The sequence below is a fragment of the Lactuca serriola genome, chromosome 4, assembly GCF_051521515.1.
Source record: "Lactuca serriola cultivar US96UC23 chromosome 4, Lser_US96UC23_V15, whole genome shotgun sequence".
NCBI classification, from domain to species: Eukaryota; Viridiplantae; Streptophyta; class Magnoliopsida; order Asterales; family Asteraceae; genus Lactuca; species Lactuca serriola.
This window is the reverse complement of record NC_136411.1, coordinates 87,102,743-87,119,062: the sequence shown is the minus strand read 5'-3', so window position 1 is coordinate 87,119,062 and position 16,320 is coordinate 87,102,743.

The window sequence follows — 16,320 nt, the reverse complement described above, 5'->3', positions numbered from 1 at the left end:
AGAGGTGTAGATCACACTCAAAACCTACACCAAAATCATTTTTTCTTTCCCATTACCCACAAAACCTCTCTTCCATTCCCTAGTACTTCCTAAGTGCTAGAAGCGAGTCTCGGAGCGCCCGAAGGCTCCAAGAAAAAGAGTTTTTTGGTTTGAAACTCTATCCACGCAGAGCCCAGTTTTCAAGCAAACCTCCCGGTTTCGTCGAAGCGAAGCGCTGTCTAAGTTGGAATCATCATCTTATCAAGTGAGTGCATTAGTTACTTTCATCTTACACATAGATATGAAGTACTTTATATAAATTACGTGCTGTGGGTGCATATTTACTTGAGATATGTGCTAGGTGAAAGATTTAAACTTCTTTGTTCTCAGATCTGAACCTTTTTCTTCAGATCTAGGCTGTAGATGTATTTTGTTTTCAGATCTGAACCTTTTTCTTCAGGTCTAGGCTGTAGATGTATTTTGTTTTCAGATCTGAACCTTTTTTCTTCAGGTCTAGGCTGTAGATGTATTTTGTTTTTAGATCTGAACCTTTTTCTTCAGATCTAGGCTGTAGATGTATTTTGTTTTTCAGATCTGAACCTTTTTCTTCAGATCTAGACTGTAGATGTATTTTGTTTTATGATATAAACCTTTTCTTCTGATCTAAGACTATAGATGCATTTTATATCTACAAATATGTTGGATAGAACATGGGTAGATAAATGATGAGGTATGAAAGATGATATAGATGAATATTGGTAGCTGCACCACAACTTGTAGATGTTTTTCGAACTAGGATGCACTCTAAGCATCCTAACATCTGTGCAAAGGGATAACATCCACAACTTCTCCTAATAGAGAATGTCATAATCCCGATAGCTGAGCCTAGTGATAATATTGGCAGTTGCACCTAATAGATAACATTGGCAGTTGCGCCATAGGCAAAGATGGACTTCGTGCCTATTCTTCAGGAGAATCCTTATGAATAAAAAGGTGAATGATAGATGATTCTTAGGGTAGATCCTTAAGAGTAAAGAAGTTAATGGGGATGGGTAATTGGGTTGATTGTTTGATGTTTAAACATAATAACTATATTATTGTGGGTTGAAAACCCTATGTACTCACCAGGTTTCCCAACCTGAGTCACTCAGTTTATTTGTATCACATGTTTCGATAAAAAGCTACACTACACTAAGAGATTAAAAAGATGTAGATCACTAGTGTAAATGAATTTTAGTTCTGTTTATGCTTATGTTTCTGTATTGACGTTGACATGCCAAAGTTTTAAAATGAATGAAATACATTTCTTCGGAAATGCTTTGATAACATATTTATCATATTTTTCTGGGAACAAAATTTCACAACACTTTTCTTTAAAAGTATACTCTGATTTTAAAAATGAAGCATAAACAAATCGGTTTTTTCTGGCCGTGAAAATGGGGATGTCGCAGTTGGTAACAGAGCAGTAGTTTAAGCGAACTAGGAATTTTAGGAAAATTTCTAGATTTAAACTTAGAATGTTAATCGAGGATCGTGAGGAGTGTCTATTGTATTCTAGGTAGTACACCTGAATAGACACGGACACTAGCTCATTTTAGGAAAGATGATTAAAATGCTTTTATGTGCTAAATGCTTTATGTTTGATGTATATGCTATTATTTGTTCATATCTATGGTCTTTTACTGACCGGATCAGGAAACCTTACGTGTTTAGGATTCTAAGCATTCGATTACGATATTAGAACTAGCATGTAATGTTTCGGAGAGATAAAAGGGGATTTAAACGTCTATCGTAAATAAATATCTAAATTCACCTACCTTGTTTTATAGGTCAACATTGTGAGAACCCGAAGTTGACTCAAAAATGCAAATGGGAACAAAAATCAGTAGCCTCGTCCCTAAGGGATAGAGCAGGTGTCGATAGTAGAAGTTGCACCAGAGCCAATCACGATGGTTGGAGTACAAGCCATGATTCGGGCTATGATGACTGAACAGAGGGAAGAAATGAGGCAACTGTTGCTGAATAATAGGGATGAACCTTCGATGTCTATTGAACAACTAGAACTGAATGACGGACAACCAAAGGAAGGGAATTGCAGCCGCACTATCAGTCAAGTTGAACCCCGAGTGGAAAGAAGGAATGAGTCAGATAGGGGAATCGACAAGGATGGATGTATGTATAAGAAATTATTGTGTGCCAAACCACCGAGTCTTTCCGGAAGTCCAAAGCCAGTAGAGATTATGGATTGGATCTCTGAAATGGAGATGGTATTTGAAAGCTGCAACTGTAGCGACAAGTAGAAAACCATCTTTGTGGTCAGACAACTGAAGACCAGAGTTTTAGGCTGGTAGAAGTTATTATCATATACGATGCCACGAGGAGAAGCTCTGAAGATGTATTGGGAAGCGTTCATGGAATAGTTGAAAATGCAGTATTGCTCCGAAATAGATCTGATAGATCTAAACAATGAGTTCCAGAACTTGAAGAAGGGGAGAATGAGCACTGATTACTATGCTACTGCATTCATCGAGAAGATGAAGTTATTCCCGTACTTGATGCCGACCGAACTCGCCAAGATAGAGAAATTTGGTAACGGATTACCATCAGACTTTGGCCCAACAGTCAAAATGGCAAGCACGTTGAAGGCAGCCGTTAGAGTAGACAAGAATATTGAGACCTAGTTAAGAGAAAGGGGTCTGGAGGGAACTGAAGTCGGTGAGAAAATAAACTTCGATGGATCCTCAAGGTCCAACGAGAAGAGAACATTCTTGAAGTCTGGTTCGAAGAAGTTCGAAGGAGAAAAAGGTGCAGTGAGGATGGTGTGATAAGTACAAGAAGAAACACTCTAGAAAATGTGGCGATGAGGTGACATGTTTCAAGTGTAGGAAGCATGGGCATTACACTAATGAGTGTATATTCAACAAAAGGGTGTGTTATGGATGTAATAAAGAAGGGCACTACAAGCAAGACTGCCCAAAGAGGGAAGGAGCTACAAAACCAAATGCACTGCCAAAGCCAAAGGAAAGAGCATTCCAGATGATCCTTGATGAAGCAGGTGAAGATGCAAGGAGGGATCTATAGAGTATCCATATAAATAGGATCATGTGATGTAGCCTAATATAGGAGACATAGTCTAGGGTGAACTTGAACATCTATGTAATCGTTTCAAGAGATAATATAAAACCTTGATTTTGTCATCTGATGTGTTAAATGATTATGTGAAATTCTTGAATGGTGACTTGGAAAACTACGAGACAATACTTGAGACGAGTATGAGTAGGTGTGAATGGTAGTAGAGGCCTATACTACCGGAAGCACATGACTCACACTTGGATCAGAGAAGGTCACAACGTTACCAAGAAGCTAGTAAATGATTCAGTTTTGTTCATGTTCATCGCTACCATCATTTCGGTAATGACTAAGAAGATGATTGTTATTCTGACCATAGTGGTCATATCAATTGGGTCCAACTAGGATGAGTATGTTACGTGCTTCATAGAACCAAGTGTGATGTAGCATCTGACTTAAGCCAGAAGATTGAAGTGAAAGATAATCGAAACAATCAATAGAGGTTGTCACAACGATCATGGAAAGCATTAATAAAGCTCAGGAGGAAGCTTTAGAGTAGAATGACCGAAAGGAAGAAAGTTTAGGCAAAACATTGGTGTTCGGTCCAAATAATCAAGGATTGAAGTTATTCCAAGATGGGCAAAGTAGGAGATCTTCTGATGGAAGAAGCTCACAAGACGACGCACTCGATTCATCTTGGCAGCACTAAGATGTACAGGGATCTGAAACCCCACTACTGATGGCCAACGATGAAGCTCGATGTTGCAAAGTATGTGGCTGAGTGCGTAACATGTGAAGGAGTTTAGGCACAACATCAGAAACCATATGGGATTTTAGAACCTTTACCTGTACCCATGAGTAAATAGGATGACATAACCATGGATTTTGGGTGGTCGCAGATCGGTACGAAGTTGTGTTTAAGTACAACTTACCATCCACAGACTGATGATCAGAGTAAAAGAACGATTCAAACATTGGAAGATATGCTAAGAGCATGTACCCTAGAGTTCCAAGGTAACTGGGATAAGCACTTACGCCTTGTAGAGTTTTCCTATAACAATAGTTACCATTTGAGCATCAAGATGGCACATTATCAAGCTCTGTATGGAGAAAAGTGTCGCATGCCGTCTTGTTGGCTTGAAGCTGGAGAAAAGCAGTTTATGGGCCCCGAGATAGTCCATTAGACCGTTGAAAAGCTAAAGGTGATTAGAGAAAGGATGTTAGCAGCTTAGGATCGTCAAAAGAGCTAGGTTGACAAGAAAAGACGACCAATGACATTCGAAGTTAGGGATTTGGTTTTACTTAAATTCTCACTGTGGAAGGGACTTATAAGATTTGGGAAAAGAGGAAAGTTGAGTCCAAGGTTCATTGGACCGTTCAAAGTTCTTTAAAGGATTGGAAACCAAGCCTACAAGCTAGAACTACCAGAAGAATTAGATGGTATAGATAACACTTTCCACGTATGTTATTTGAGGAAGTTCACGGGAGAAGTTCCCGACATAATTCCAATTTATGAGTTAAGGATGGATGAAAATAAGAGGATAATTGAAGAACCGGAGGCGATTGTTGACCGTAATACGAAGAAGTTGCGACGCAAGATGGTCGACTTAGTGCTTGTGCGATGGAAACATTCGAATGGGCCAAAAATAACCTAGGAAACGGAGAGTGACATGATGAGTCGCTACCCGCATTTGTTTGCTGATGCATGATTCTGGGACAGAATCATCCTAAGGGGGAGAGAACTGTAACGCCCATGTTTTGAGGCTAAGCATTAATTCGATGATGTAATAGTCAAAGTCAACTGTTGTAACCTATTTTAAAGTAATAAAGATGAATTACTTGAATATTGTGTGAATTATGTGCTTTTATGTGACTATATACATGTTTGTAAAGATATAATAAAAATAAGCGTCAAAAATAAAATGTTAGATAAGCCCGATATCAATGAAGAAAGTTTTAGTGGTCGTGACAAGGATTCCAAACATATAAAGGACGCCAAAATCTGAGTTAAAACAAACAAGTTAAGACTTGCAGAAGTTTTACAGCTAAACCGGCACGACACTACGTGACGTAAAAAGTGAGTTTACGATAAAGTGATTTTTAGTCATAGCAATTTAAACGAAAGTCATAGCATACGTTAAATCGAGATAATGCATAAAAAGAACGCCCAAATCTGACTTCGTATGAGGAAGTTATGAATTTTCTAAGATTTGGTAGAGTAGTATTCAGCCCGGAGTTTGAATTTTAGATCGAACGATTTTTAGCCGATAAAACCTAAAATAGAATTGACGATCTCATTAATAGGAACTCGTCGATAAAAAGACAGTCGAAAACTGAGTCTGTGTGTAGAAGATATGAATTTTACACGGTCGTTTAACAGTGTAATCTTCTCATACTGTTAAACTTAAAATCGGTCGAGAATTAGTCGATAGATTCAAAAGAAAAGTTATAGATCTTGTCATTACCTACACGCGGATATAAAGAACGTCAAAAACGGAGCTCGTATGCGAAAGTTAAGAAATTTTTAAGATTGGTTGTTTTATCTGCGTCTAGCGCCACATGTCAGCACCAGGCGAAGCCTTGGTGCCCACGCAAGGCCACGACGTGGAACGCCCCTAAACAACTTATAAATAGAGGCGTAGATCACCCCTAAAACCCACACCAAAACCATTCTTTCTCTCCCATTACCCACAAAACCTCTCTTCCATTCCCTAGTACTTCCTAAGTGCTAGAAGCGAGTCCCGGAGCGCCCGAAGGCTCCAAGAAAAAGAGTGTTTCGGTTTGAAACTCTGCCCACGTAGTGCCCGGTTTTCAAGCAAACCTCCTAGTTTCGTCGAATCGAAGCGTTGTCCAAGTTGGAATCACCAGCTTATCAAGTGAACGCATAGTTACTTTCATCTTACACTTATATATGAAGTAGTATATACATATATTAAAAACCCTCGTGGATGTAAACAGTAAAATTGACCAAATTTAGACTTTCAACACAATAATGTATACAAATTACAATTTGACACAATACTTTCACATATTAAAAGTTCAATCCTCTTATCCTCCCCTGTTAATCCAAAAATCCCACCATCATCAGCGTCTCAAAATTTCTTCGGGATCCTCCCTGTCTTCCTCTCCGACTGTGTTGGTTGACATATCCTTCTTCGTCTCGATCAAGATTTTCCACTTCCGTCTCCACCAAAAGTCTGTGGTTTGTGGCTACGTCCAACCGTCTCTATTTCCATTTGGATTGTGGTATGTTCTTTGTCGTTTGTATATGCTTCTGATGATTTCTTCGGACTCCTCCCTTTCTTCCTCCGACTATGTGGGTTGCACGTCTCTAACGTCTTGTCGATCAAGAATTAGGATTTCCAATTATAGGTTTCACGTTTCACACACGATGAAGAACTGATGATTTCCACTTCCGTATCCACCAAACGTATGTGTTTTGTGGCCGCCTCCAACATTCTCTATTTCAATTTGAAGTTTGGGTATGTTCTATGTCGTTTGTATATGCTTTTGATTTTATGTTTTCAATTTCAAATTTCTTCTTTCCCAACGTTGTGGGTTTCAAGTCAAAATTCTGGGTATAATGTTTTTACACCAAGTAGATCAAGAAAGATCCGCTAATGCCTGAAAAAAATGACATGGGTTTTTTTGCTGCCACTTACATCTGTTATTTGAATTATTTTTTTATGTCAGGGCCTGAATTCATCTATGGACATGAATTCATCTGTCTGTGACTCAATTTTTATAGAAGCCTCTATTATTCCCATATCCTGAATAACCTATACATTATACAAACAAATAGCATTACATTTCTTAAATAAACATTCATTTTTCTATTCAACATATAAGGGTAAAACGGTCCTTTATTCTCATTCAGACAATATCCTGACTAACCTATAAATATAAGGGTAAAATGGTCCTTTATTCTCATTCAAACAATATCTTCACTAACCAAGACATTATACAAAAAAATAGTATCACATTTGTCAAACAAGCATTCATTTTTTCTATTCAATGTATAAGGGTAAAATGGTCCTTTATTCTCATTCATACAATATATTGAATCCGAAAAACAAATTATTCTTTAATATGTACATATATATATATATATATATATATATATATATATATATATATATATATATATATATGAATGTTTGTTTTAGACTTGGTTACAAAAAAGAGACAATATGGAATAAGTGACGAGTTATAAGGATTATGCATTTAGATACATTAGGGTAAGGTAGTAAATTATTCTCATCCAGTAATACTTTATATTTGGTATGATAGATAACTATTCCATTTCGGGTATGATAGATAACTATTCCCTTGTCCTGACTTAGCTATACAAAAAAACAATTTGTATAACACTTTTCATAATGAGTAGTCATTTTTTATTGAACATTATTTCACATAAGGGTAAAATGATCACTTATTGTCATTCATTTTACCCACATTCTTGCTTAACAACCAAAATTGATAACAATATATGTAAAAAAAATCATGGATTTACAGTAACAAAAGTTATACCTTCTTCACTTTTGATCAAATAGATATTTCAAGAAAGAAAGCATGAACAAAACCTGAATATGAGAGACCAGCTTCAACTATTCTTTCTTGATTTGTATCTGCACACACATTCACAACATGAATCGAATTTTAAATAAGTTGAAAAGCTTAAATATGAAGAAATAGAAGTAGGATACTATAAAAAAAACAAATCAACAGAAGTATGTTGTTATTTATTGAAATTACATAAAAGAGGTAAATGCAAGAAATAGCAACATACTTTCACTTATTTTTGTACTATAGCATCATACTTCCAAACTTTTCATTATAACATTCTAATTACAAATTTGCTCATTTTGAGTCATTTTAATATGAAAATCTACCAAGTTATAGCATTATACTTCAGTACTTTTTAATATAAAAATCAAAGCGATTTTCTATAGAAACCACATCAACATAAGTACGATGAACATATATGACTTCAAAATATAACGTAAATCATTCAGATTCATGTCTTTTAAGAAACCTACTTACAAATTTCTTATAATACCCATTTCCTTAACATATTTCTTATCATACCAATTTAAAATATAAGCCAAAAATATTGTGTTTCATTTAAATTAAATATATTCTTAGCCCATTAAAGTTGTTGGCATTTAGAAAATAGCAAACCTTCTCTATGATTGCAGACTTGCAGTAGATAAACAATCTTTGAACTTAATTAACTTCATGATAATTATTAATAGTATCTTTCCTTTTTAATTCAAATAACAACTCTTTAAATCCGCTTATTTCACAATTCAACTCAATAATACACTTAAATTACAGAATGGATACCATGATTTTTCTAATTTCCAGATAACACAGCAGCCATTGGTCATCTTAAATATATTATGTTTACATAAATGAACCTACCTCACATTTACCATCTCAATGCAATTTATTTTAACTATTTACGAAGGAACACATGACAAAAAGTAGTAAAACTATTTGATCTTTTCAAAACATACATAGACTTACTTTAGAACATTGTTGTATCACTTTTCGTCCATACTATACTACATTCAACACATTATCCTTTATAAACACTAATTTGTAAATATTCAATAAAACTCGGGACGAACATATACAAAAAAGTTGTTGTAATATTTTGTTCTATTTATGAATTTGTTTGATCTCAATTAATATTTACTTTTCTATTTGTTGTTTTTAGTGTGTTTATTGTTCATGAACTTTTGTATCATGTTTAACTTTGTAATTACATCATACCCTTTCACTATAATAATATGTTACATAAATGACCCTTGTGGCAACAATCTGTTATACAAATGGTCCCCTTCTCAATTATCAGTTACAAAAAAAATTCCCAATCCTTTCTCAATAAAAAATCCTATAGATGATAGTTGAGACACATCATTATCACATATCCTGTCGTCCGTCTTTTCAACTTTTTTTTAAAACATGGTATCGTCACTTGATCTTTGTGCCAATAGAAATAAGTTTCTATACTTCATATTACCCTTTTCACAAAGACTTCACATTCTCTTGCACAAAAGGTAGTTCTTCTACAATATTTCACAAATGAGAAGACTTAAAGATCTTCTCGGCCCTTGATTTAATAATTTGCACCACAAATATAAAATATTATCTTATGTAATGTTAATAACATTATCAAATACACTACTTATATAACCATTCTACTTAGAACACTCAGTTATTATATATTTACTAACAGTAATAATTGAATGCATTTACCATTTAGGAAACAGTGGCAAAAAACAACAATTAACGTGACCCGTGTTTACCCACGGGTTCCCAGACTAGTTTTATATAAATTACGTGCTATGGGTGCATATTTACTTGAGATATGTGCTAGATGAAAGATATAAACTTTTTTTGTTTTCAGACCTGGACCTTTTTCTTCAGATCTAGGTTGTAGATGTATTTTGTTTTTAGATCTGAACCTTTATCTTCATATCTAGGCTGTAGATGTATTTAGTTTTCAGATCTGAACCTTTTTCTTCAGGTCTAGGCTGTAGATGTATTTTGTTTTCAGATATAAACCTTTTTCTTCAGATCTAAGAGGTAGATGTATTTTGTTTTCAGATCTGAACCTTTTTCTTCAGATCTAGGTTGTAGATGTATTTTGTTTTTCAGATCTGAACCTTTTTCTTCAGATCTAGACTGTAGATGTATTTTGTTTTCAGATCTGAACCGTTTCTTCAAATCTAAAACTATAAATGCATTTTATATCTACAAATATGTTGGGTAAAACATGGGTAGATAAATGATGAGGTATGAAAGATGATATAGATGAATATTAGTAGCTGCACCACAACCTGTAGATGTTTTTCGAACTACGATGCACTCAAAACATCCTAGCATCTGCACAAAGGGATAACATCGGCAGTTGCGCCTAATAGAGAATGTCATAATCCCGGCAGCTGCACCTAGATGATAATATTGGCAGTTGTGCCTAATAGATAACATTGGCAGTTGTGCCATAGGAAAAGATGGATTTCATGCCTATTCTTCAGGAGAATCCTTAGGAATGAAAAGATGAATGATAGATGATTCTTAGGGTAGATCCTTAAGAGTAAAGAAGATAATGGGGACAGGTAATTGGGTTGATTGTTTGATGTTTAAACATAATAACTATATTATTGTGGGTTGAAAACCCTATGTACTCACCAGGTTTCCCAACCTGACTCACTTAGTTTATTTGTATCACATGTATCGATAAAAAGTTACACTACACTAAGAGATTAAAGAAATGTAGATCACTAGTGTAAATGAATGTAAGTTCTGTTTATGCTTATGTTTCTGTATTGAAGTTGACATCCCAAAGTTTTAAAATGAATGAAATACATTTCTTCGGAAATGCTTTGATAACATATTTATCATGTTTTTCTAAGAATAAAATTCTGCAATACTTCTCTTTAAAAGTATACTCTGATTTTAAAAATGAAGCATAAACAAATCGGTCTTTTCTGGCCATGAAAATGGGGATGTCACAAAATTGGAGTGCCAAATAACATAAGATAAAATTGAAGTGTCAAATAACATAAAATTCATGTACCAAATAACCAAATTATTATAACAAAAAACATAACCACGTAGTTCCAATACATGCTATTAAAACATAAACAACACAAATATGTAAACCTAACGGACAATCTTTCCATCCTTTAAAACTCCTAAACTAGTACCAGTCATCTCAATCCATCCTCTTTATATTTTTGGATCATTGGGAAAATTTACCCACATCTCTCTGATACTCATGGTCCCTCCAAAAAATGTGATAAGAAGTAAAACATAGAGGGTCTATTATGCCTAACTCAAGAAAATCAAACTTCTCTAAATATCGAGGAATTTTAGGACCTTGAGCCAAATATCGTAGAGCTTTTTGCATCTCTAGTGCTAAATCGTCAGCAGTAATTAGAAGTTTTAGGTGAGGCACTAAAAGGTGGATCAGGTGAGGCTCTAGGAGCTCGAGGTCTAGGAGTTGAGGTTTTATCCCTTTTGTTGGGGTTAACAAAGGTTAAAGCAACAGAAGGCTCACTAGTATTATTGGAAATGTAATCATCCTCATCTATGTGAATAGAAGGGGTGTCTAGAAGCTGTAGTGGTGCGACATGGAAAGAAGATGATCCATGTCCCAATGGTGTTAGGGATGTGTCATAGCTAAGATTACCAGAGGCACTTTTTCCATCACAGAGTTATGCACAAATAGAGATGCACAAAACCCGAATCCGATCTGATCCGGTTTTGCTTACGTCATCAAGAATCCGATCCGAATCCTGTCAAAATCCGATTCGGATCCGGTCAAAATCCGAATACGATTCTAATCCGGTTTAAACCGATTTTAGTGGGTTTTAAGCGGATTTTGGGGCGGATTTGGATCCGTTTTTTTAGCAAATCCGGTTTACGATCCGGTATCAAATCCGATTTGAAATGTAGGATTAGGATCCGATTGAAAATCCGGTTTTGAATCCGATCCGATCCGGTTTGGTCAAAACCGGTTTTGACCCAATCCGGTTTCCGATTGGATCCAGTTTTGAATAGTGAAACTGGTTTTTGTGTGCATCTCTATGCACAAAGCTCTGGAAACAACAATGTGACAGTTTTCAAAGAAGTGGCTTTCGGATGCCCCTAAACCCAATCTATGTAACAAAAGTAATATAAGAATATTTGCCAACTATATTAACAAAATACATATAAATGTGTGTATATATATATATACACACACACACACACACAGACACACATACACACACACACCTTTTTAAAGTCCCACTCCTCGTTTTTTAAGTTAAAAGTGTTTGTTTGAGGATTTTAAAGGTTTCCAGTTTTGTTTCTCAAGTATAATCATCTCGTATATTTGGCTTTAAGGTTTTCATAGGATTTTTTCAATTGTCTTTGAGTCAAATCCACACCATACTTTTCCTTAATGGATGTTCCTAACTTGTTCTATGGATGTTTATGCAAACTCAAACCTTTTCTACCCACATTTTGTACTTCTTCAATACAAGTTTGCAGTAAGAATTTTATCTGCTCATTAGTCCATATATGTTTATCTCCCATTGCTAATAACAAAAAGAAACATATGGAATTCATACTTTAGCAAACAAAACCTTATAACAATAACTTTCAGCATAACAACAACTTCTATTGATTAAACTAACAAATTTACAGATTTCAACAATAATCTTTCACATTTTAGCAACAATCCATGACATTTCAGTAAAAAAAATATGATATTTCAGCAAGTATTCATGACATGTCAACAACAATTCATGAGCTTTTAGCAACAATTCATGACATTTTAGTAGAATATATGCCATTTAAGCATAAATTAATGACATTTCAATGTACATTTATGACATTTCAGCATAAACTTATCATCAACATCAAGATTTAGCAAGAACGAAGAAAAAAACAAGGGTTCAACAACAATAAATCGTTGCTCCAGCAAGAAATTAACATAAAGCAGGAAAGATGAAGTTCCTCCACCAAGAAAAAAATGAAAAACTCAAGATGAACCATGGTAGAATCGTTGATTGAGCAAAAAAAATGAAAAAAAACCTTACCGATGACAACAGATACGATGTCGACGACAGGAAAAGAGGGCAACCGGAGGAGGGAACGTCGGGGAGGAGTCTTCGCCAGTGGGAAGGAGGGCTACGTCGGTTGGGAAGGATGGCTGATTGTGATTGGTGATGAAGAACATAAGAAGTCTAGGGAAAAATGTGATGCGGCGTTCTTTTTTTAGGAAGGAGTATCCGTTTTTTTAGGGTTAGGTTTAAAGAGGCTAGAAGAGGGAACTCAAGTGTTGTTCCAAAGAATTAATGGAAAATGATACATCCTTCCATGTGAAGGCCAAATACTGTAATGAGCCCACCAATTTTTGATAAGGTGTTTGATCAACACTAAGTGACCCGTCCATGGAGTTGAGAATAGTAGAAGAGTTTAGTGGATTCACCACCTCTTTTGCACCATCGATATGCAAATTGGTTAAGAGATATTGAATATGGTGATGGTAGGACAGAAATAGACCATGCGAGGTGGGAATAACTTCAATTCCAAGAAAGTGGTGGAGATAACCTAAATCTTTAATGGAGAAGCAATTTGCTAAGTTGTGAATGAAGTTGGTAAGAAAGGAATTATTGTTTCCTGTGTGTACAATGTCATCCACATAGGCCATAAAGAAGTAGATGATTTTGTTGCGATTATAAATGAATAGAGAGGCATATGCTTGGGATTTACGAAAACCACAAGTGTGGAGAAAGGATGTGAGTTCCATGTACCAGGCCTGTGGTGCCTACTTTAGACCATATAAAGACAATCTGAGCTTATAAACATGATTTGGGAACTAAGGATGAACAAAGCATGGTGGTTGGGTCATGTAGGCCTCTTTATGTTAAAGCATTATTGACATCAAGTTGGCATAGTGGCTAATTTTGTGAAAGTGCAATGGATAGAATGACACAGATGGTTACCGGTTTGGTGACTAGAGTGAAGGTATCAAAATAGTCTCTTTCATATTGTTGAAATAATCCTTTTGCAACCAAATGATCTTTGTATTTAGAGATGGTGCCATCTGGATTTTGTTTGATCTGGGAGACACATCTGCATTTGCAAAGTCCTCATCTGTTGTATAACTGTGCAACAAATTATTTAGTATTAATCATATAATAAATTAATAGATCAACCTTTTTCTCCAAATGCTATTCCATTCAGTTACTAGTTATGAGGGCAACCCAAAAAGGGTTTTGCTTCTAATTACAAGTTATACCAATTTAGTTATAGGATTAGACACCTTAATCCAACAAATAAAAGTTTACACATTAATATACCATATAAAGAGAATATATCATCTAATATTCACATCTGAGTATACCATGTTGAAAAAAAATATTATGTAATATTCATATGTGATTATGTCATATAAAGAAAATACATATTCACATACGAATTAATATATGTTTATTAAGATGAAAAGAAAATAAAACTTTTATCAATATATGTTACCCGTATATTCACATGTGAATATTACATATTGTATTTATTAAGTATTCACATGTGAATATACCTCCGTACGTGAATATATCATCAAAAAATATGATATAATATTCACATGTGATAATACAACATAACGAAATAATACATTCACATGTGCAAAAATATATATTTATTCAGATTAGAAAATAAATATGAAATGTTACGTATTATTTACATGTAAATAACATATAAAACTATAATGATATTACTCTGTAGAGAATTTCATCAAACAATTGATCTGCATACAAGTTAAATTTGATAATTATGGAAAACATAAAGAATTGAACACAAAAAGTACAAATAAGACAAAATCATATCAAATCGGTAACACGCCAATATATTTGAGATCGAAATTTATGAAAAAACTCTCTAAAAAATTTCATCAAAAAGTTATAGCGCATAAAATTAAATTTCAATAACATTGGAAAAACTTAAAGAAATAAACATAAAAAAAACAAGTCAAACAATATAAAATCAAAATTAATTATAAACCAGTAGATGATCATATAAAAAATGTAGATTTGACGTTTTACTAACCTTAATTTCGATATTTTCTTGAAATAAAAAAGTTAGAATGTGATGATCAAAGTCGAAAGATTGATATAAACCCAATCTTTGTTGATGAGCGATGATGGAAATATGTTTATATTGAGTTTGAATTGATCAATGACGCTGAAGATATGAAACACTAGAAAAATTATCTAAAATATTGTAGATATGATAATGTGAGATTATGCGATTTTTGATGTAATGATCGATGAGGTCTAATGATTTGGAATATAGGTGATTGTTGATGATCGATTGTTTTGAAGATATGATAAATAGTTAAAATCATGATTTTTGGAAGTCAAATTTTATTTTTATGATTTAATTAATAATCTTAATTACTTATTTGTCCTTTTGATTTAATTTTTCTATTTATTTTTAGTCTTTATATATATATAAAAGAAACGATTAACCTATGTTAGTTCTCGCATTCTCAATCTTATAGGTGTTCTAATTTGAACACAAACACACACACACACACACACACACACACACATATATATATATATATATATATATATATATATATATATCGTATACCATATTATAAAAGCATATTAGTCATATTTTGAATTTTAAAAGGTATAAATTACAATGTTTTTTATAAAAATCAATTATGCATAAATAATTCATTAAAACTTACCAAAGTTTGAAGACTTAAATTAAGGAAAATAATTAAGAAGTTTAATTTGGAGCAAAATGAAAATTTTAAAATATTAAATTCATGTATATAAATTAATTTATATTTTTTTAAAATAAACACAAATTTTAATTAATTTACATCAATAGTATAAACATATAAATGTATACATAAGGTATAAAAATAAATATTTTATTTAAAAGTGATAATTTTTTATTAATTTAATAATTATTTCTCCATGAAAAACTATTCGCCAAAAAAAAACTATTTACCACCGTCGCTTTGCTCGGACACACATCTAGTGTATATATATATATATATATATATATATATATATATATATATATATATTGTTGTGACGATCTATAATCTCCTTAATTTTAATTTTTTGCATGGAGACTGAATATTAGTCATAATAGTATTTAAACTCATAAAAAGTCATCCACCAATTCACCATTTTTCATCTAAAGCACCTTAAACTCATTTTTTAAGGTTTGTACGTTAACCTCATTTACCTAGTCGACTCTCATGTGAGTCGTCTTAAGCGTTTTTCAGGCTTCTTTAGTGGTTTTCTATTCGGTTAAGATTAGTCCCATGTCCTCCGGATTTGCTTGATAATTAAATATCCACAAGAGCCATCTGATCTTTCCCTTCTTCCACTTTCGTGCTTTGAATTGCATCTCACACTTAATTTGGTGCTTATGATGTGACTCGCATCTTTATAGCATATACCAAGTAGTTTAACTTAGTCACCATTGAATAATGTAACATAACACTACCGTCTTCTCGATTCTTTGAACACCATCATGTTTACTAGTGGCCATTCGTAACATTTATTTAGATATAAAATATGGAAATGACATAGTAGCCCTACAATATATTGCGCATTTGTCCATATTCAGTCCCTTAAGTTATTTATGTGCTTTATGATGGAATACACTTTAAAGTGACATGTCTTTTTAGTCTCTCTAACCTGTATTAGCCAAATTCACATTCCACATGAGCATTTTTCGAAT